The sequence below is a fragment of the Mobula hypostoma genome, chromosome 15 (assembly GCF_963921235.1).
Source record: "Mobula hypostoma chromosome 15, sMobHyp1.1, whole genome shotgun sequence".
Lineage (NCBI taxonomy): Eukaryota > Metazoa > Chordata > Chondrichthyes > Myliobatiformes > Myliobatidae > Mobula > Mobula hypostoma.
The window spans coordinates 29462632-29478392 of record NC_086111.1 but is presented as its reverse complement, the minus strand read 5'-3'; the positions used below and the strand labels follow the sequence as shown (position 1 = coordinate 29478392).

At 37.8% G+C, this 15761-nt stretch overlaps 1 protein-coding gene across 11 annotated transcripts in view; it reads left to right on the top strand.

Moving 5' to 3' along the window:
* The window catches only part of LOC134356771 (protein bassoon-like), a 517214-nt gene that overhangs the window by 233856 nt on the left and 267597 nt on the right, over positions 1 to 15761 (top strand). The gene's annotated exons all lie outside the window — the stretch shown is intronic.

The window sequence follows — 15761 nt, the reverse complement described above, 5'->3', positions numbered from 1 at the left end:
CTGGGATTTTTCACGCATAACAGTATCCAGAGTTTACAGAGAATGGTGTGAGAAGCAAAAAACATCCAGTGAGTGACCCTGTTCCGTGGGTGAAAGCACCTTGTTAATGAGAGAGGTCAGAGGAGAATGACCAGATGAGTTGAAGCTGACAGTACTCAAATAATCACATGATACAACAGGAATATCTTTGAACCCACAACATGTCGAAACTTGAAGTAGGTAGGCTACAGTGCAGAAGACAACGCAGTATTCACTGGGTGTACCTAATAAAGTGGCCATGCAGAGAATGTTTTTGACTCATTCACCATATGTTCAAGTTTTATTATTGAGATTTCAGTAAATTAGAGTGGAATTATTTTTACATTGTCTATTTAAAATGAATCTCAAATACCAATCATATCCTTCCAAATGTAGGCTTTGCCTGAAGAAGATTTTGAGCCAGGGGAATGGCAGGTACACTAGGAGCAGTCTGCAATGATGAATTTTCAGACTATCACATGAGAAGCATATTAAGATACATTTGTGTAATAATTTAAGGTGTTTTTATTGTCACATTTTGGAATCTCAGTAACTAGAATAGCAACTTAATGTTGGGATGGCTTTTAGCTTTTTATTTGTAAGACTGGCAGATTTCCTGCAATAACAGGTTAATTACAGTTCTTCACCGATGTACCTCATTAATGCCTTCAACTCCTTTATATTCACAATATACCAGTGACAAAAAATGAAAGTCCAATTCCCTCTTTCAGATAATTTGAGCCTTTGCAGACTGTAATTGTTTATTTCAACTTTAACTTGCATATATACAACTCCAGTCAGATGAAATAATCTGCACCCAACCTGAGTTTACAGGACTAATGTAATTTCCAAGCACCATTTCTATCTGAACAGAAGCTACTTTTCAACTCAGTAATCTAGCAACTGAATAATCTAGAGATGCAGAGTGCAAATAGTTCACAGATCAGAAAAGTTGGTACTTATTTCATAAATCCTAGGCAGATTTCCAGAACACTTCAGACCAAAATAATTCTGGCCTGTTTCTTAGACTTCTGAAGAAATCACAGTTGAGAGTAGAATTACATAATTATGTATAGTATTTCTTTCTCCATCCTACAGAATTGATCCTTTAAATTATTTCTGAACAAAACAATAGAAAGTCAGTCTTGAACATAATAAGTGGGCTCATATAAAAATTGTCCCTTCTTTAATTCAGATTGGTCAAACATTGCTCAAAGTACATTTAAGGACTTAACCTTTATCACATTAGGTATTATCTGTCCTGTCTGTCTATGGTCCCCTGCACTGCTGCAGTAAAGCCCAATGCAAGCTTGAGGAACAACATTTCATCTTGTGTCGGGGCACAGTGTATTCACTAACTTTAGCTAATTCATTCCTTCTTTCTGTCTAATCAAACATTCCTTTGATGCCTGTCATCCACTTGTGATTTTGTCTTGTTTTCTTTTCTGCTTCTGCTAGCATTGTCTGGCCCACTGGGCATTTTGCAAATGCTTTCTATTAACATCACATAACACTGATTTAAAAAGGCATAGCAACACACATAAAAGTTGCTGGTGAATGCCACAGGCGAAGGGTCTCGGCCTGAAACGTCGACTGCACCTCTTCCTAGAGATGCTGCCTGGCCTGCTGCGTTCACCAGCAACTTTTATGTGTGTTGCTTGAATTTCCAGCATCTGCAGAATTCCTGTTGTTTGTGTTTAAAAAGGCATAATCTGATTCCAAATGCTACGTTAACTTATTTGGTCTAATAACCTGATAACGAACACCACATTAACGTATTACTTATACCCTCACAAATATATTTTCTTTATGTGTTCCATCCCTGCCCCACCTTCTCTGCTACTGAAGATTTGCTTGCATCTCTCTTTGCCAACGCTGACAAAGGCTCTTGAATCAGAGAGGCTAAATATTTCCCTTTCTAATGATGCTGCCTCTGCTTTCTGTTTTCAGCTTTTCCTGTTTCTATTTTGGATTTTCATCAGATTTTTTTTTCATTTTCAAGGGGTTTGGTATGTTGTCTGTGAGATGATTGCAATTATAGGAGGCTGTTGCCTGACTGGTCCGGTGGACAGGTTTGCAATCATTGTGATTTGACACAATGAGTAACTTATTAAGGGATTTGACTGTCAACCATGTTTGTGTAGGTCTCAAGCTGAACCAGAGAAAGATGGCAGAATCTGTACTTTGAAGGACGCAAATAAGCCATGTGGATTTTTATGATGTTGCATGGTCAGAATTCTCATATACTGTTTTTAATGATTTTTTGTTTCTTAACTAAATTTAGATTTCATAACTTCAAAGTAGGATTTAAATTCAGGTCGTTGACTTGTCAGCCCAGGACTCCAGGTGACTTAGCTGCAGTATAATTGCTGTATCCATGTGTCTAACTGTCTCCCTTTGGCTTTGAGGGTAAATAGTAAGCTGAGGATTCTGATGTTATATAACTTTGTAATTTGCAAGTCTAAAGAATCTACTCAACACTGTAGCTGGCTTTTCAAGTGACTCATGTACTTATATAAGAACCTATTGTCCAAAGCAGCTATACATGGTCGTGACTCACCAAAACCTGCATTGATAATACATTATTTTGTTGCATTGATGCAAAGCAGACAGGAATCAAGAACTTCTTAAATTGTGAATTTTATAAAGTTTGGGCATTTTCAGCCAAACCAACCTTTAAAATTTACACAATAAATGACAGCAAAGGAATTCAGTCAACTGCAGCCAACTGTGTACAATATTACAATACGTGTAACTTTTCATGGACCGTCAATTGTTGCGAAAACTATTTTCTTCAAATTTAATCAAGCGTGTTGTGACTGATTTTAAGTAAGATAGAACTGCAGCCAATGACAGTAGTGGGCATCAGTGCTTGACAGTGTGCATTTTCGAGCACTAAGGTCTGTCATGCAGCATGTTTTTGAACCTGAGGTAGCAGGCATTTTCTGATGTAAATCTTTGATGATATCTAACTACAAAATTGCTGTTTTAGAACAGATCATTGATATGCAATGCCAGCAACATTCTACATGTCAAGCTTGATAATAGTAAAATGACTTTGATGGATGATAGAAATAGAGGCAAAACAAAACTTGGGGGGAAAAATAAGTTAAAGATAGTACCAAACTTAGAAGAAATATCATAAAATTACACAGACAAAATGGGGTCTGGAAGGTTGGGCAAAATATAACAAAAAACAAAAAAGACTTTCTTCCTCTTCCTTTCCAGTCCTGATGAAGGGTCTCAGCACAAAATGTGGATTGCTCATTCCTTTCCATAGATGCTGCTGAGTTCCTCTAGCACTGTGTGTGTGTGTGTGTGTGTGTGTGTTAGTTACTAAAAATGACGGAGTGATTGATAAGGAATAAAAAACTATAATATACAATAAAGCAAGCTAGGAATGTTTAAGATAGTTGTTTCAATAGATATTTAAAAAGAAACAAATGAACTAAGTAATCATTGTTTCTGGGGTAAATGAAAATGGGGATTTAATAATAGAAATTAAGAAAGCAAATTAATTAAACAATTATTTTTACATTGGTCTTAGTGATAAACTATACGCGTAACATCCCAGAAATAATGTTGCAAATCGAGAGGGAGGAGGGACATTAAGAAAATTGCATTCACTGGGACAGTGGTAGTGAATAGTTGGAGCGGTGAGTTGACAGATCCTTGGGTGTTGATGCATTTCATCCATAAGGTCCGAAAGAAGTGGACAATAGAGTAGTTCATGCATGGATTTTAATTTTCAAAAATATTCTGAATTCAGGAAAGATTCCATTTAATTGGAAAATAACAAATTTAATTCCTTTATTCAAAAATGAAGACAGAAGGAAAGAAGTTATAGGTCAACAAGTTTAACATCTCTTAAAAGAATAATGTTAGAAGCTATTAGTAAAATATTTATAAACGAGCATGCAAAATAAATAAAGTTATCAAGTAAAGTCAAGGTGGCTTTGTGAAAGATAAATCATGTTTGAACAATCTAGTTGTATGCTTTGAAGAACTTACATTCACTGTAATAAAGCAGAGTTCTACAGTTAGATTTCCAGAAGGCATTTGAAAAGATGGCACTATGAAGACTTTACAAAACTTAAAAGCTGATTGTATGGGAAATGATGTATTGGAGTGATTAAAGATTGGTCAGCTAACAAGAAGCAAAGTGGAGGGATAAATTGGCAATTTTCTGAAAAGAAGATGCAGTTAATAGAAACATAGAAACATAGAAAATAGGTGCAGGAGTAGGCCATTCGGCCCTTCGAGCCTGCACCGCCATTTATTATGATCATGGCTGATCATCCAACTCAGAACCCAGCCTTCCCTCCATACCCCGTGACCCCTGTAGCCACAAGGGCCATATCTAACTTCCTTTTAAACATAGCTAATGAACTGGCCTCAACAGTTTGCTGTGGCAGAGAATTCCACAGATTCACCACTCTCTGTGTGAAGAAGTTTTTCCTAACCTCGGTCCTAAAAGGCTTCCCCTCTATCCTCAAACTGTGACCCCTCGTTCTAGACCTCCCCAACATCGGGAACAATCTTCCCGCATCTAGCCTGTCCAATCCCTTTAGGATCTTATACGTTTCAATCAGATCCCCCCTCAATCTTCTAAATTCCAACGAGTACAAGCCCAGTTCATCCAGTCTTTCTTCATATGAAAGACCTGCCATCCCAGGAATCAATCTGGTGAACCTTCTTTGTACTCCCTCTATGGCAAGGATGTCTTTCCTCAGATTAGGGGACCAAAACTGCACACAATACTCCAGGTGTGGTCTCACCAAGGCCTTGTACAACTGCAGTAGTACCTCCCTGCTCCTGTACTCGAATCCTCTCGCTATAAATGCCAGCATACCGTTCGCCTTTTTCACCGCCTGCTGTACCTGCATGCCCACTTTCAATGACTGGTGTATAATGACACCCAGGTCTCGTTGCACCTCCCCTTTTCCTAATTGGCCACCATTCAGATAATAATCTGTTTTCCTATTTTTGCCACCAAAGTGGATAACTTCACATTTATCCACATTAAATTGCATCTGCCATGAGTTTGCCCACTCACCCAACCTATCCAAGTCACCCTGCATCCTCTTAGCATCCTCCTCACTGCTAACACTGCCACCCAGCTTCGTGTCATCCGCAAACTTGGAGATGCTGCATTTAATTCCCTCATCCAAGTCATTAATATATATTGTAAACAACTGGGGTCCCAGCACTGAGCCTTGCGGTACCCCACTAGTCACCGCCTGCCATTCTGAAAAGGTCCCGTTTATTCCCACTCTTTGCTTCCTGTCTGCTAACCAATTCTCCACCCACACCAATACCTTACCCCCAATACCATGTGCTTTAAGTTTGCACACTAATCTCCTGTGTGGGACCTTGTCAAAAGCCTTTTGAAAATCCAAATATACCACATCCACTGGTTCTCCCCTATCCACTCTACTAGTTACATCCTCAAAAAATTCTATGAGATTCGTCAGACATGATTTTCCTTTCACAAATCCATGCTGACTTTGTCCGATCATTTCACCGCTTTCCAAATGTGCTGTTATCACATCCTTGATAACTGACTCCAGCAGTTTCCCCACCACCGACGTTAGGCTAACCGGCCTATAATTCCCCGGTTTCTCTCTCCCTCCTTTTTTAAAAAGTGGGGTTACATTAGCCACCCTCCAATCCTCAGGAACTAGTCCAGAATCTAACGAGTTTTGAAAAATTATCACTAATGCATCCACTATTTCTTGGGCCACTTCCTTAAGCACTCTGGGATGCAGACCATCTGGCCCTGGGGATTTATCTGCCTTCAATCCCTTCAATTTACCTAACACCACTTCCCTACTAACATGTAATGGTGTGCCATGAGGGTTAGTGCTGGGATCTTTAGTTTTAAATTTAATGTTAATCAGCTCAGTGAAGGTGCATTTGCAAAGTTTGCTGGTGACTACAATAATAGGTTGCAAAGTAAGTGGTGAAGAGGATATGGGATGCTACAGTTCGATATGGATGGGTTGTTATGTAAAGATCTGCTAAATGCAGCATATTGTGGGAGAATATAAAATAGTCTATTTTGATGGAAGAGAAAGTACATTATGAGAATATTCCTATTAAGGTTCTCAGTCATCCAGGTCATTTTATATCAGGCAATAGTAGATCAAGGCAATTGGACTTGCTGTGTTGTCTAGAAGACGTTTCGCCACTCGTCCGAGAGACTTATTCTGTTCTAATCCATGGTGGGTAGTTTTCGGTTTATAAACTCTGAGTTGTTTAAAGGTATAGCAATCACATGAGGGTTGTTAAGAGTCATAGAGGTAATGAGAGGGTCATTAGTCTAACCTTTACACGAATGGAGGTGTGGGGACCCCAGGGTACAGTTGTTAAGATGCATTGTAAGTAGCTGATAGGTGGTGTGGTACCCACCCCCTCTGTTCAGGGATGGGTTTTCCAGTTTGACAAAGATGGCTTCTTTAACCCCTCTTTCAAACCACCTGTCCTCCCTGTCCAAAATGTGCACATTGTCATCATCAAAGGAAAGTCCCTTGTCCTTTAGGTGCAGATGTATGCTGAGTCTTGTCCTGAGGTGTTAGCCCTCCTATGATGGACCATCAGATTGTCTCACCAATGTACAGATCTGTGCAGTTTTCATTGTATTGGATAACATGTACAACATTGTTCTGTTTATGTTTGGGTGAAGGATCCTTGGGGTGGATGAGTTTCTGTCTGAGTGATCTTGTCGGTTTAAAAAACACAGTGATTTGGTGTCTGTTGAAAATCCTTCTGAGTTTTCTCTGAAACTCCAACTACATATGAGATGACTGTTTTTCCATCTGCTTTTTCCTTATCTCTGTCTGTTGGTCTGATGTCCCTTGCTGGTTTTTGTTGCTGTCTTGATGCAGGCCCAGTTAGGTTAGCCGCCAGCTTTCAACAGTTAACACCTCCATTCATGCAAAGATAAGACTATTGACCCTCTCATTACCCCTAAGACTTTTAACAAGCCTCATGCGATTGCAGTACCTTTAAACAACTCACAGAGTTTGTCAACTGGAAAACTGCCCATCATGGATTAGAACTGAAGAAGCTTCTCGGATGAGTGGCAAAACGTTTTTGAGACAACACAAAATCCAGTTGCTTTGATTTACTATTGCTTGATACAGATTATGAAAAATTTCCCAGTGCATCAGTCACAAAAGGGTAGCATGCAGATACAGCATATAATTAGAAAGGTTAACAAAATGTTATCATTTATTGTAAAGGAAACCGAGAGCAAAGACGGGGAGGTTATATTTCAATTATATAGAACTAAGTTCAGTCACCAAATTTAAGGTAGTGTGTAAATACTCTCGAAGAAGTTGAGAGGCTTTATTTGTTAATACTAAGAATAGACTAGTTATTTTCTGCTGAAGGGTAGTGCTTATATTCAATGAAGTTTAGAAGAGTTGGAGGTGACATAAATTAAACATATACAATCCTTCGATATCTTAGCAAGGTGGATATGGACATAATGTGTCCTCTTCTGGGAGAATATAAAATTAGGAATCACTATTTAAAAATAAGGGGACACACGTTTAAGAGTGTTTGAGAGTCTTTGGAACCCTCTTCCTTAAAAGATGGGGGAAGCAAGGCCCTTGAATATTTCTAAAGCATAGGTAGGTAAATTCTTGATAGGGAAAAATGTACAAAGTTGATAGGGAAGCAGGAATGTTAAATTGAGCTTACGGTGAGATCAGCCATGATTTTAATGACTGACAGAGAAGGTTCAAGGGGTTAAGTGGCCTACTTTTGCTCCTAATTTGTATATTCATTGAATCAGTAATCAAGCAAAATTTCTGAGAAGCACTCCTCAAGCATAGGCAGCGTGCATAAATCAGCGGCAAAAGCAACAAATCAGTCAGCCAGCAGCAAATCCTGAAATGAAAGTGCATCATTTTGTTGTCATTGCTTCAAAAATGACAATCAGTACATCTTAAGTTGTGAATTTCATTATATTTTGGCAACTTCTGTCAAATCTATCTTCAATCAAGATATTCATGTACGCACTTCTGGAGGGATAACAACACGGTCCTATACATGATGAAGGAATCGTCCCTGGGACTTAATAAGTATGTGGGCTAGTTTATGCCACAGGGATAAGATTCTTTCAAGATTACAGCTTTCATTTGTCTGTATTATTCAGCCCTAGAGGCAAAGCTCTTTTTAAGAATAGGTTAGATAAGTACAAGGGAGCAAAGATTGAAATGGTGGGGAGCTAAGCATCACCATATATTGACAGAACCCAGCTAAATGCCCAGTTCAAGTTAACTGTTTCAGCATCAAGGTTTGGTTAATTTAAATACTATTAAATATATTAAAATACATTACATGTCGCTGAGAAGATTTTGCACATTACATCCATTGCATCTCAAAGAACGATCTCTAATAATTTGTTCAGATCTCACTTGATCTTAACAACCCTTTGTTAAGTGTAAAGTAAAGTGTATTGCACAATTGTCAGCTGTCTTAGTTGGTAACTCTCTTGTTTCAGAGGTTGTGGGTTCAATTTCCACTCCAATAACCAGAGCATGAGGACCTGGACTAGCCCTCCAATACAGTGTTGGGAGGGTACTACGTTGTCATTTCTCAAGGGAGTTGATAAACTGAAACCCTCCCTTCAGATGGACAGGAAATTCTTACGTTACCCTCAGAATTCTGGATGACTGATTCTAGCTCATGCTTTTCGTGGAAACTTGCTGCCCTGTGTCCTATATCACAAAGGTCATTGTAAAGGCCCTTTCAGCTAGAAAGCACTTGCGGGGGCCGGGGGGCCTAATACTGTGAAATGTGCTCTATTAGTCCAAATGATTTTTTTGTACAAGAAATACTATCACTTCTTACATATTAGGAATGATAGCTCATTGCATGGATTAGGGAAGCAAATGCTCCATAGGTTGAAATAGTGTTTAAATTGACCGTGAGACTAAGCAGCACTATGATAAATAATTGAAACACCTGGATCAATTAAATGTCTTCACAAGATATTTCAGTTTCAAATGTTATAGAGGCTGATAACTGGGAAGCCCTCCAGGAGAGTAATGGAATTGAAAAAGATACGGTTAAAGTCTCAATTAATTTATTTTCTTTCTGCCTGCCAAGATTTGGTGTTCTGATAACAATGGATACTTAGAATCAGGCAGTAACTGTGTAAAAACAAATGAATCATAACCAAAGTAATAGTCAGGATGTTGCTGTCAGTTTCTTCATTGATCTCTGTGATGTGGACTGCCTTTCTGATGTTGCTTGCCACCAGGCATTCCACAGTGATCATGTTATCAAGCTGGTTGAGCAGTCATATTGAAGAATTCAGACAGAAAACCAACTAAAATCTATTTTTATTACTAAACCATCCTCTGCTTTGCATGCAAGCATGATCCAAACGCTTAGTTCATTTTTACTTCATAGGCCACACTGACGCCAGCCGTTTGCACCATCAACTCATCTTGCAACAAGGCAGGTTAAGTTCAGTCAATTTCTTCATTTTCTGATAATTTTGCTTTTCTATTTAAACTTCTTCCAGAGGCATCTTTTGTTTCTTTAATGATCCCACTGATATATCTTTAATTAGCAACATCATCCATTTAACTACCTTAACCTATCCTGCCTACAGCCCTCTCATGAATATTATTTGAATACTTATTTCTCTTTTCCACTTTCTCTGATGACAAATATTTTTCCTCCGTGTGCTGTATGTCCAACTGAATATCTCAATCATTTGTTTTACGGAGTCATGGAGCACAGAGTGGTACCCTACGGTTCCAGGCCCTTTGACCAAAACAGTACATGCTAACCGTGGTGCTCACCCATTTTCTGTGTTCAGCTCAGTACTGTCAAAGCCCTACTCCTCTATTTACCAATCCAAGTGCTTTTTGAATGATGCTATTTTACTTCAGCCACTTCTGTAGTAACTCATTCCATAGACTCACCATCATCTGCATGAAGACACTGCCCTTAAGGTCCCTTTTTAATTTTCCCCTCTCTCCCTATACCTGTGCCCCCTAATTTTTACTTCTAAAACCCTAGAGAAAAGATTGTTATCATCCATCTTGTATATCCCTCTCATAACACTTCTAAATGTTGCCCCTCTTGTTCCCATGTTCCCAGGAATAAAGATCTTCCCTGGCAAACCTCTTCCAATAATTCAGGCCCTCGAGTCCTGGCAGTATCTTTGTATTTCTTCTCTGCACTCCTTCCAGTTTAACTACATTTTTCTTAGTAACAGGGTGACAAAACTGCACACAGTACTCCCCTTGTAACCTCACTGATGACTTATTCAACCTCAACATAAACTGGTTATGCAACCAGTTTTTACAAGTGATGCCCTAACTGATGAAGGCCATTATATAAGCATCTTTTTCACCAGCTGGTCTACTGGTAGCACCACTTTCAACAGACTATGGACTTGTACTCCTAGGCCACTCTTTTCTGCTGCAATCCTCAGTGCCCTACCTTTTTTAGCATAAGCCACACTCCATTTTGACTTTCCAAAATGCATCATTTCACATTCAAATGTTTTCAAATCCATTTACCAATCCTCAGCCCACTTCTGTAACTGATCTTGATTCTCCCTGTACTCAAAGACAACCTTCACTATCAACAATTCTCTTAATGTGGTGTCAAAGTAAGTTCCAGTAAATTTATTATCAAGGTATGCATATGTCAGAATACACTATATTGAGATTCATTTTCTTGCAGCCATTCACAATAGATACAAAGAAATTTGTGCAGCTGGTACATATCACAAGTCCTTGTTATGTGACCACTGACGCCAGACAGACAATCTTTAAAGAGTATTGATAATGGCTGGGGTCACACGTTTTGTAACGATACTGCCAGAAAAAGGCAATGGCAAACTACTTCTGTATAAAAATTTGCCAAGAATAATCATAGTTATGAGACCATGATTGCCTCATTCATACACCATGGCACATAATGACAAAAAACACAACAGAATCTATGAAAGAAACTACACAAAAGCAGAGACTGACAAACAACTATGTGCAAAAGACAAAATCCACTCATGACAACAACCTTGTTATTTTTGCATCTTTCAGAATCTGCAATCTGATCTGCTCCTCAGTGTCTGCTGCAACTGGGGGAGGGGTGGTCTCTAGAATCTGCTCAATAGATTGATTGCTCCCTTCCTTTTTCTGACTTCCATTCCACAGTGAGTCGATAGACAAATCTTCCATGTTGTGCTCCCTTTCTGCAGCACAGATATCAACCCTAACAGTGCCACTCCCTCGCCTCTTTTACTTCATTTCCTGTCCCTTTAGAAAAATTTAAATCCTGGAATATCCAACGGCCAAGTATCTGTAATGGCCACAACATGGTAGTTCCACGCTGTGAAATAAGATTAAGCTTTATCATCTATATGATGCCTTGCTAATGTTGTATAATCTGTGCAATGATGTATAGACTGACAGTGCAGAGAAATGGGAAATAAAAGAGATGGCAGGCAAGAATGGCTATGATCCTGTGTGGAGATCAGTGGTGCATCTGAGGAATGTTAATGGGAATGTGGGGAGAAAGCATTGAAGATTAGTGCAAGATTAGTATAAATAGATACTTGATGGTCAGTGCATACCAGTGAGCCAATTTCTATGTTAATCGGCTCCATGACTTGATATCAGAATGTTGTGGATACGAGAAATTTGAAAGAAAATCTCGGCAGGTAAATTGGTGTTGGATGTTATGGAAACACAAAACTGCAGATGTAATAAGACCATAAGATATAGGAGCAGAAGTAGACCATTCGGCCCATCGAGTCTTCTCCACCATTCAGTCATGGACCGAACCAATTCTTCCAGTCATCCTCACTCCCCTGCTTTTACCCCATACCCTTTGACGCCCTGGCTAATCGAGAACCTATCTATCTCTGACTTAAATACACCCAATGACTTGGCCTCCACAGTCGCTTGTGGCAACAAATTCCACAGATTTACCACCCTCTGACTAAAGTATTTTCTCCGCATCTCAGTTCTAAATGGATGTCCTTCAATCTTGAAGTCATGCCCTCTTGTACTAGAATTCCCTACCATGGGAAATAACTTTGCCATATCTAATCTGTTCAGGCCTTTAAACATTCAGAATCATTCTATGAGATCCCCCTCATTCTCCTGAACTCCAGGGAATACAGCCCAAGAGCTGCCAGACGTTCCTCATATGGTAACCCTTTTATTCCTGGAATCATCCTTGTGAATCTTCACTGAACCCTGTCTAATGTCAGTATACCTGTTCTGAAATAAGGAGCCCAAAACTACACCCTATACTCCAAGTATGGTCTCACAAGTGCCTTATCAAGCCTCAGTGCCACATCCCTGCTCTTATATTCTATACCTCTAGAAATGAATGCCAACATTGCAGTCACCTTCTTCACAACTGACTCAACCAGGAGGTTAACCTTTAGGGTATCCTGCACAAGGACTCCCAAGTCCCTTTGCATCTCTGCATTTTGTTTCTTTTTAAATCTTTTTATTAATTTTTCCAAAATTATAAACAAATTATCAATGTTGATACAAAGAGATTGGAATAATCTTATTATTAATAAAGATATACAGAAAAGATTTCAGATAACACAGGTATAATAGACTTCCAAACTCATGATGTAATTAATCATAAAGAAATAAAAAGAAAAAAAATACAAAGAACCCCCCCCCACAAAAAAATAAAAAAAAAAGAACTAAATACTAAACCCAAAAAAGCAAACGGAACAAAACAGGGCTAGACCAATATCTTAAATCGAACATGTTCAGTAATGTTGTCAACTCCGCTCCTCTATTCATATACTTTAAGTTAATAAGAAGGATTCAGAAAGGTCAAATTACATGATATGAAAATGTTGAATAAATGGTTTCCAAGTTTCTTCAAATTTAACCGAAGGATCAAAAATATCACTTCTAATTTTTTTTCTAAATTTAAACATAATATAGTTTGGGAAAACTAATGGAATGTAGTAGGAGGATTGGTCTCCTTCCAGTTCAATAAAATAGATCTTCTGGCCATTAAAGTAACAAATGCTATCATCCGACAGGCTGAAGAAGACAAAGATCTATGTTCTACCATTGGCAATCCAAAAATTGCCGTAATAGGATGGGGTTGTAAGTCAAAACATAAAACTGTTGAGGTAATATCAAAAATATCTTTCCAATATTTTTCCAAAAGAGGACAGGACCAAAACATATGATTAAAGAAGCCACCTCAGGGTGACATCTGTCACAAATAGGGTTTATATGGGAATAAAAGTGGGCTAGATTATCTTTAGACATATGGGCTCTATGCACTACTTTAAATTGTATTAATGTAGTTTAGCACATATAGAGGAAGTACCAACTAATTGAAAAATTTTATTACATTTCTCTATAGGTAGGCAAAGTTGAAGTTCCCTTTCCCATTCATTTTTAATTTTATCAGATATACCTCGCTGTAATTTCATAATTATATCATAGATGCTATTAATCCCTTCTGAAGAGGATTTAAACCTAAAATTTTATCAATGATATCAGTAGGGTATGAGGTCGGAAAGGTAGGCAACATAGTATTTTTAAAAATTCTTATTTGTAAATATCTCAAATTTCTTAGCTAACTGTTCAAAAGACATGAAACAGTTATCCAGAAATAAGTCATGAAAACATGTTATACCTTTTGTTTTCCATATCAGAAAGGCTTGGTCCATAACCAAGGGTTGAAAAAAAAATAGATATAATACGGCTTGATAATATAAATTTGTTTAAACCAAAAAATTTACGAAATTGAAACCATGTTCGCAATGTATGTTTAACTATTGGATTAACCATTTGTTTATTCAATTTAGACAGTACAAAAGGAAGTGAAGTTCCTAAAATAGAAGCTCAAGAGAACCCTTGTACAGAGTAGCCTTCAAGGTTTACCCAGTTTGGGCTTGGAGTTGTATTCCAATCTTGTGTCCAAAATATTAAATATCGAATATTAATTGCCCATTAATAAAATCTTAGCTTAGGCAGTGCTAAACCACCATCTTTCTTGGACTTCTGTAAATATTTTTTTACTTAATCTGGGATTTTTGTTCTGCCATATATAACAGGAAATTTTAGAATCAATAGTATCAAAGAAGGATTTAGGAATAAAAATCAGTATTATTTGAAATAAATATAAAAACTTAGGTAAAATAATCATTTTAGTAGCATTAATTCGGCTAATCAGTAATAGAAACAGTGACAACCACTTAGTAATCAGTTGTTTAACCTGATTAATTAATGGTAAAAGGTTGAAGTTGAATAGATCCTTATGTATCTTAGTAATTTTAACTCCCAAATAAGTAAAATAGTCAGTAGTCACTCAGAATGGAGAACATCTATAAATGGGAACCTGCATATTTAATGAAAAATGTTCGCTCTTACTTAGATTCAGTTTATAACCAGAAAAACTACTAAACTGAGCAAGTAAAGTTAATACTACCGGAATAGATTTTCCTGGGTTAGAAATATATAATAGTAAATCATCTCCATATAGTGATAATTTATGAGTCTCATTTCCACGGGTGATGCCAAATGTATTAGGGGAGTCATGAATAGCAATAGCTAGCGGTTCCAAGGCAATATCGAATAGTAGTGGACTAAGAGGGCAGCCCTGCCTACTACCACGGAATAGATGAAAAAGGGGAGATCTTTGATTATTAGTAAATACCAAAGCCAAAGGAATAAGATATATTAGTTTAATCCAAGATATAAATATCGGACTAAAATTAAATTTCTCAAGGGTATTAAATAAATATGTTCATTCAACTCTGTCAAAGGCTTTCTCAGCGTCCAATGAAATAACACATTCTGGAATTCTGGGTGAAGGAGTATAAACAATATTCATTAATCTCCTAATATTAAAAAAAGGAATGATTTTTAATAAATCCAGTCTGACCAGCAGAAATAATTTGAGGTAATACATTCTCCAATCTCATTGCCAATATTTTAGAAAAAATCTTAGAATCCACATTCAGCAAAGATATAGGCCTGTAAGATGCACATTCAGTAGGATCCTTATCTTTTTTGAGAATTAGGGAAATAGAAGCTCGATAAAAAGATTGTTGTAATTTACCTATAGATACTGCATCCCTAAAAGCTCTACATAGCCAAGGAGTCATCATCTCTGCATTTTGAATTTTCTCCCGATCCAAATAATAGTCTGCCTGTTTATTTCTTCCGCCAAAGTGCATGACTATACACTTTCCAACATTGTATTTCATTTGCCACTTCTTTGTCCATTCCCCTAAACTATCTAAGTCTCTCTGCAGGCTCTCTGTTTCTTTAACACTACCCGCTCCTCCACCCATTTTTGTATCATCAGCAAATTTAGCCACAAATCCATTAATACCATGTCCAAAACATTGACATACAATGGGGTGAAAAAAAACTGTTGAGGGAACACAACAGATCAGGCAGCATCTGTGGAAGGAAATGCACATTTGACATTTTGGGTCAGGATTCTTCATCTTGGATGTTGTGTTGGTTGTCTGGCTTACAGAGGACAGTATAAATGCAGAGGACACATGCAAAATCAGATTTGTAGCACAGATGATGTATTGCTGACAATTGTGGGCTATACAATCACATCAATACATGTACTGTCATAGAAGTGTTGATTATAGGCTTAGTGTTGAATTTGAATTTGAGAGAATATTTGCTGCAGAGCTAGAAACTTGCCACCAAGTTATAAAATGGCTGTCATAAAATGCATAGTCATAGGGAGAT